Source organism: Myotis lucifugus, unplaced genomic scaffold, assembly GCF_000147115.1.
Source record: "Myotis lucifugus unplaced genomic scaffold, Myoluc2.0 scaffold_47, whole genome shotgun sequence".
Lineage (NCBI taxonomy): Eukaryota > Metazoa > Chordata > Mammalia > Chiroptera > Vespertilionidae > Myotis > Myotis lucifugus.
The window spans coordinates 3,003,575-3,010,535 of NW_005871095.1; the positions used below are offsets into that span (position 1 = coordinate 3,003,575).

The 6,961-nt window shown below is 40.6% G+C and overlaps 1 pseudogene; it reads left to right on the forward strand.

Moving 5' to 3' along the window:
* The first annotated feature begins 5,975 nt into the window (after nt 1–5,975).
* On the forward strand, nt 5,976–6,672 carry LOC102426485 (annotated as a pseudogene).
* Nucleotides 6,673–6,961: the final 289 nt, after the last annotated feature.

Sequence of the window (6,961 nt, forward strand, 5' to 3'; positions counted from 1 at the left end):
AAATAAGAAAGCAGACACCGAGCACTGATAAAGTTTCCTGCTGAGGAACATTTGGGTTTTATACACAGTCCCCAACAGCATTCACTGTTGAAGGCTGTTAACCTATCTGCTTGGTCCGTTGTTTAAGAAATCTGACTTGCTTTGAGCAGTTTGCGCCAAGCTCCCAAAGATTTGTCCTTGAAGTAAGTCAGTCAGAGCAACTCCGCTCCCCTTTACCACGACTGGCCTAGGATGGGCAGGTGAGCCAGGTCTGGCTAATGTGATGTAAGACAAAGTCTGTTGGGAGGTTTTTGGTTAGCTTTTGGCCCTTAATAACAGAGGGGACAATGCAAGGGAAAGTTCCTTGCCCAGGGCCCTTTCCTTCCTGCTGGGCTCTGCCATGTGAGTATATAATGGGTTGAGCTGCAGCATCTGTCACTACCTGTCACAGGAGACATCACCAAAACACTAAAGATGGTGAAGTAGAAAGAAAAAAGAGCCGTAGCCAGCTTGGCTCAGTGGATAGAGCATTGGCCTGCAGACTGAAGGGTCACAGGTTTGATTCTGGTCAAAGGTGTATGACTGGGTTGCGGGCTCAATCCCCAGTAGAGGGTATGCAGGAGGCAGCCAATCAATGATTCTCTCTTATCATTGATGTTTCTATCTCTCCCTGCCTCTCCCTTACTCTCTGAAATCAATAAAAAAATATTTTTTTTTAAAGGAAGAGCCTGACTTCATTGGAGCAGGAACCAACCCTGGAACCCCCTACCTCCATGTCAGGCTTCTACTTTCATAATAGTAACAAGCCCATATGAACCTCTTACCATATATTCAGGCCACTCTATTACTTACAGCTTATGAACTCCTAACCTCTTATCTAGCTATTTCACTTTCACTTTCAATATCTTAAGGATATGATTAAGCATTTGCTCAATGTTTCATCTATGATTATAAATAGCATATGTGGTATTCTTCACAGAAAAAAAGAAGTTCAAAACAAACTTAAATATCCATTAATATAATGTTGGTTAAATAAATTATAATGTAATTATACAGAGAATTACTAGTCAGCTATTAAATATAATACTATAGAGAGTATATAATACCATAGAAAGATTTTGATGATGCTTTATCATGTGGGGGGAAAATTGGTTCATACAAGGTTCCCTTTGTGTAGAATATACATGGGACAATTATAAATTTGTACACTAATTGGATTTTTGATGACAAAGAAGTTTTTGGTAATTTTAAAGGTATAATCAGTTTATTCTGATTGTTTTATAAAAATTATTTTTAGAGATACATTAAAATATTTATGCTTATAAAATGATTTTCTAGGAGATTTCAGGAACAAGAAAACTTTAAGTTGATCAGGAAGGCAAAGACATAGTCCTGCCTGGATGTACAGTGATGATTAAATAATAAATCTTACTCTCACAAATAAGTGTTAATAGATTTACTTACAACACAACACATAGGAAGTTTAGAACTAAGTCAAATTGTAGGCAGCAATTTTTTTTAAAAAGGTGATCACACCTTTAGGTCCTATTTTTACTATCTAAATAAATTAAAGGAGTATAAATTACACTTCCTGGTCTTTTCTTAATTACAATGAGGTGTATTCACAAAGTTATTTTCCCTTCTGAAAGCTTTGGGGAGATGCAAGTCAAGGATGTTGACCAGACTCTATATGAAGTCAGTGGTACTCCTAACAAAATGTGATGCTATCTCCTTAGTAGCTTTCCACGGAAAAGCTATTGCAAGGATTTCATCACCTGTCAGGCTGTGGCACCAGTTTCAATCTAGACCCTCAGATTCCCAGTCTGGGTGATGCAAGCTTCTGTCATGACCAAGGTAGTGCAAGTATGTAATCATGGCAGAAGGGACAGAGGAAGGGAGGGAGCTATTTTAAGCCACTCTGTTGTCAGAACATTAAAATTGTCCCTTTTTTAGGGCTACCCTTCGTAGCCATCTACATCCTGGTTGTATTAGTCAGGGTTCTCCAGAGAATAGAACAAATAAGATGCAGATAGATAGATAGATAGACAGATAGATAGATAGATAGATAGACAGAATAAGGAATTGGCTCATGTAACTATTGTAGTAAAGAATTGGTGTGCTGGAATAGCAAAGGGGTAGGCTAAGCTGACCCAAAATGCATAATGTCTCGATCGTAACAAAGGTAGACTCTTTGTGTATAAACCTGATCAATGCATGTGCTTTTTGCTCATAGCTTCTCTGTGAGGTAATTCAAGGACCCAGCATCCTTCCATTGTGTGGTTCTGCCATCCCCCGGAGCCTCATTTTCACTGGAATCCAGCCAGCAGCAGGTGAAAACAGAGCAGGGAGTGCACCTGTGTCTTACAGGCCTCAGCCCAGAAATGGGACACTTCACTTCTCTTCCTATTCCCTTGGCTAGAACTCACTATAATCACTTATTTCTCATTTTCTTGATTTCTACATTTTAATCAAGAGTAAATAAATGCTATTTCAGCATTTATTATTCATGAGCTTTTTGTATTGTATCCATCTATATGATATTTAAATTAATAAAACGTTTAATATTCAACCATCAGTGCATGGTGGGGGAATATTGCTATATTCTACCATTTGCTCACATTTTTATTAGAATTTTTACTTCTCTATAAAGGAAACCAGCCTATACTTTTATTTTTCTCTTCCTCCTTCTCCTTTCTACCTTCTTATCCTCCTCCTCCTTCTTTTTTTGCATTAGGTTTCTGCTGGTTTTGTAAATGAAACAATGCATTGCCTACACGATATATAACACATTTATTACTCTTGTAAGATTATAGTGGTCCATAAGTCCTTATGGACATTAAACTGGATTTTTAAAAAGAGATCATAAGTAAATAGTTGTTGGGAAACAGAATATTGGTGCTTTATAAGGTCACTCATATGTTTGATTTTATCAACGTGTGCTGGACCAGCGATCAGGAGAACCATTTTAGTCTCTACTCTGTTCTACATGTCACTGGGGCACATGGCAATTCCACATCAGCTTGAACTTCCTTCCTATCCATAAAGAAGGTACTGGATACATGTGATGTCCAAAATCCTTCTAACAGTCCCAGGTTTTTTCTAAATTCCATAGATGACTTCTTCAGTTCAGAAGCCCAGAAAGAGTTCTTTAAAACCAAGATTTGTGTGTTTGTTTGTTTGGCTTTGGCTTCCTACCTGAAAGGAAAATGGGTGTGGAAAAATCACAAGTATCTTAGCTTTATATAAATAATAAAATTAGCACACTTCTCTGTCCCTCTCCCAGGAGGAAGTAGAGAAAGCAAAGTGACAATCCAGTCACTAAACCGCCTTATGAGGATCTTGTGAGATTGACCAGTCATTAACCATTTATTAGAGCAGCTGGCAAAGCAAGTGACCCTCAGCCCAGTTCTTTGCATTGGAATAACATGATCTCTCATTTCCTGTCATGTAATCCTAACAAAAGGACTGACCTGCAGTGTGGCTTCCCTTATCTAGATAGAGTGAGTGGTAAACTGGAACTCTATTTCCTCTGTGGCTTGCCCCCATTACTCATGACAATTCCCTCACAAGACCTTTGAGCAGAGCTGCTCTTTAGGGCGGATTTGGTACTCACTGGGTCAGGTTGTCACTCACAGTTTGTGCAAGCAGTGCTTTTGAAAAAAAGGAGTTTTCCTTAATCTCTTAGTTATTACATTAAGTAAACTATCTGAAAACCCAGATTAGCACAATTTTGTTTACGTAAGAATTCCTCTTTTTTGCATTAGGTTACTCAGTGCCTTTATTTTTTTTATTAAACATTTTTAATATTGACATAATTACAGGTGTCCCCCTTTTTCCTGCCCTTTGCCCACCTCCACCCCGCGCCGCCCCCCCCACCCCCCCCGGCTTCCCCTCCCTTGGCCTTCACCAAACTATTTTCCTTGTCCACGGGGTTTGCATATATGTTCTTTAGCTAATCCCTTCACCTTCATTTTTTAATATGTTTATGTTTTCATTGATTTCAGAAAGAAGAAGAGAGAGAGAGAAACATTGATGAAAGAGAAACACTGATTGGCTGCCTCCTGCATTCCCTCTACTAGGGATCAAGCCCACAACCTGGGCACAGTGACAACTTGACCTGGAATCAAACCTGTGAATCCGGCAACTTCCTGGTGCTTGGGACCTCCTGGTGGATGGGACTTGGCCATACTGGCCAGGCCCCTTCACCTTTTTTATCCAGTCACACCCCCGCCCCTAGGGCATTGCCTAAGAAATAACATGCTTCCAAGTTGCACTTAAAACAAGTCAATCCTCCCACCCCAAATGTGGTCAACACTCAATATTTTTAAGGATGTATTTCAAATTATCAAAGGATATGCATTAGCCATTACCTACAAGTAAGGGTGAAGGAAAATAATCCTTATCAAGTCCCTTAAACATCCAAGAACTGTGCTAGATGTATTACATATGTGCTAGGAACTTCCTCTTGCAATCTAGCTGTACATGAATCATTAAATTGCTTTATTTCCTTAAATCAAAGTCAACTCCAAGTCACCATTCTACTAAGATAGTGAAAAGTCCAATTATGGATGTTTCTTCCTGTTCAGCCCTTCCCCAAGGTTATAAAAAAGGCACCCACAGCAAAATATTCATTTCCTGTTTACACTCACATGGCCCATTGAAGATTGGCAGCCCGGGGCTTCCATGCCAAGCTCGGATAGAGGAATCTGGAACAAGATGGTTGCTTCAGCTGCTAGGGCCCAGCCTCCATGGTGCATCACTCAGCCATCTCTCTCAATGTTCTTCCCACCTTCCTGGAAGTTGTAAGAGTGAATACCATGAATGAGACCCACAAATTCGTGTCCTGTTGTTAATCCTAAGTAATTACCCTCCTCTCATTGGCAATAGCTTCTCTCTACTACTGGTGGCATAATCCTCTCAAGAAGCCAAGGCTGCTGAAACCGGTTTGGCTCAGTGGATAGAGCGTCGGCCTGCGGACTGAAAGGTCCCAGGTTCGATTCCGGTCAAGGGCATGTACCTGGGTTGCAGGCACATCCCCAGTGGGAGATGTGCAGGAGGCAGCTGATCGATGTTTCTCTCTCATCGATGTTTCTAACTCTCTATCTTTCTCCCTTCCTCTCTGTAAAAAATCACTAAAATATATTTTCAAAAAAAGGTACAAACCTAACTAGCCAAGGCTTCCAGAACTCAAATCCAGGAAGGAATCTGGAAGGAATCCAGAACTCAAATCCAGGAGGAAGTCATATCCAATTGAAAACTTCTAACTTCCACTCTGTATCACAAGACTGGTAGACTTCTGGGTGGCAGTTAATAATAAAAATACATGAGATGTGATGCTTTGTTTCTTTCTAGTTTCAGAACTGTTCTGAAGCTATTGTCATTCAGAAAAGTATTGGTGATTTTCTTTCTGGAAATGCCAAATTTGATATTTCAAATTAGTACATGCTAATACACATTGCATACACACAGAGAAAGCAACATTGGGCAAGACTTCACTGCTAAGATTGATCTTGTGAGCTAATGATGTCTCTAGAATCTACTACTTATTCAGAAATACAAATACTTATTGATTACCTATTGGGTGTCAGGCACTATGTCAAATGATGGAGGAAGTAAGGTGAATAAGACAAAGTATCACCTTTGAGGAGTTCAGAGTCTTAAAGACAGAGAGATTCATCATGTGGTTTGTATGGAGGTTCCTCAAAAAATTAAAAAGAACTATCATTGATCCAACAATCCCACTTTTGTGTATTATATCCAATAGAATTGAAAACAGGATCTCAAAGAGACATTTGCACACTCATGTTCATAGCTGTATTATCCACAATAACCAAAAGGTAGAAGCAACCTTAAATGTCCATCAAAGAATTAATGAGTAAAGAAAGTATGGAATACAATAGAATATTATTCAGCCTTAAAAAAGGAAATTCCAGCTTGAGAATCTGGAAATGCAAGGGAGAGCTCAGCCACATGGGTGCAGCTAGAGCACAGCTCACATGGGGAAGTCTATCCAGCTGGCCTCCCTGGTCCCAGTGGAACAGGCTGTGCTGGAGACATTCTTCTCTCACCTGGGTGTCTTCTCTTATGACAAGGCCAACAACAATGTGGAGAAGGTTGGACAATAATCGTGCACCTATGGATGAGGACAGTGGGTGGGGAGTGAGGGCGGAGGGTGGGGTGGGAACTGGGTGGAGGGGAGTTATGGTGGGAAAAAAGAGGAACCAATGTAATAATCTGAACAATAAAGATTTAATTTTAAAAAAATGTGGAGAAGGAATGAGAGGCCAACAAGAGCGCGGGGGGCAGCTGGCTGTTGCTGCTGGCGGCCTTGGCCCACCTGGCCACAGCCAAGAAGGTCTATCACAGCCTCACCTACCTGGGGCAGAAACTAGGGGGCCAGTCTTTCTTCAGCAGGAAGGACTCTATCCACACTATCTATACTTCCTTGCATAATGAGCTGAAGAAGGTGTTGACTGGTCATGGCACCCTGGGTGGGACCGCACCTCACGTGGAAGAACTCCTTTCCCACCTGTCAGAGCAGCTCTGCGTCTTCGTTCAGGAGTGGATGGAGATTGCAGACTTCTGTGAGAAGATGTTCAGTACACCCTCAGCACACAGAAGTTCATCAATGCTGAAGAGCTCGTTGGCCTTTTGGACACTATCCTCAAGAAGTACAGCTCCAGGTCAGTGTAGGTGAAAAAGGAGGGAGGGATAGAATGTGGCAGCTTCTGGACCCCACACAGACCCTCAGTTTTCCCCCAAACTCTTATAAAGATCTATGATGAAAAAACAAAGAATAGCTATATTGCATTTTGTATGATTAATTAATTGACAAGTATGCATTTGGCACCTTCTTTGGGCTTAGTTAACACCATCCTGGATAGATACTTTTCTGAGCAATAGCGAAAGACCAATAATGAAATAAGCCTTAAAAGATGTATTATAAAAAGAGTTCATACAACCAAAAGAAAATTGTCTATAA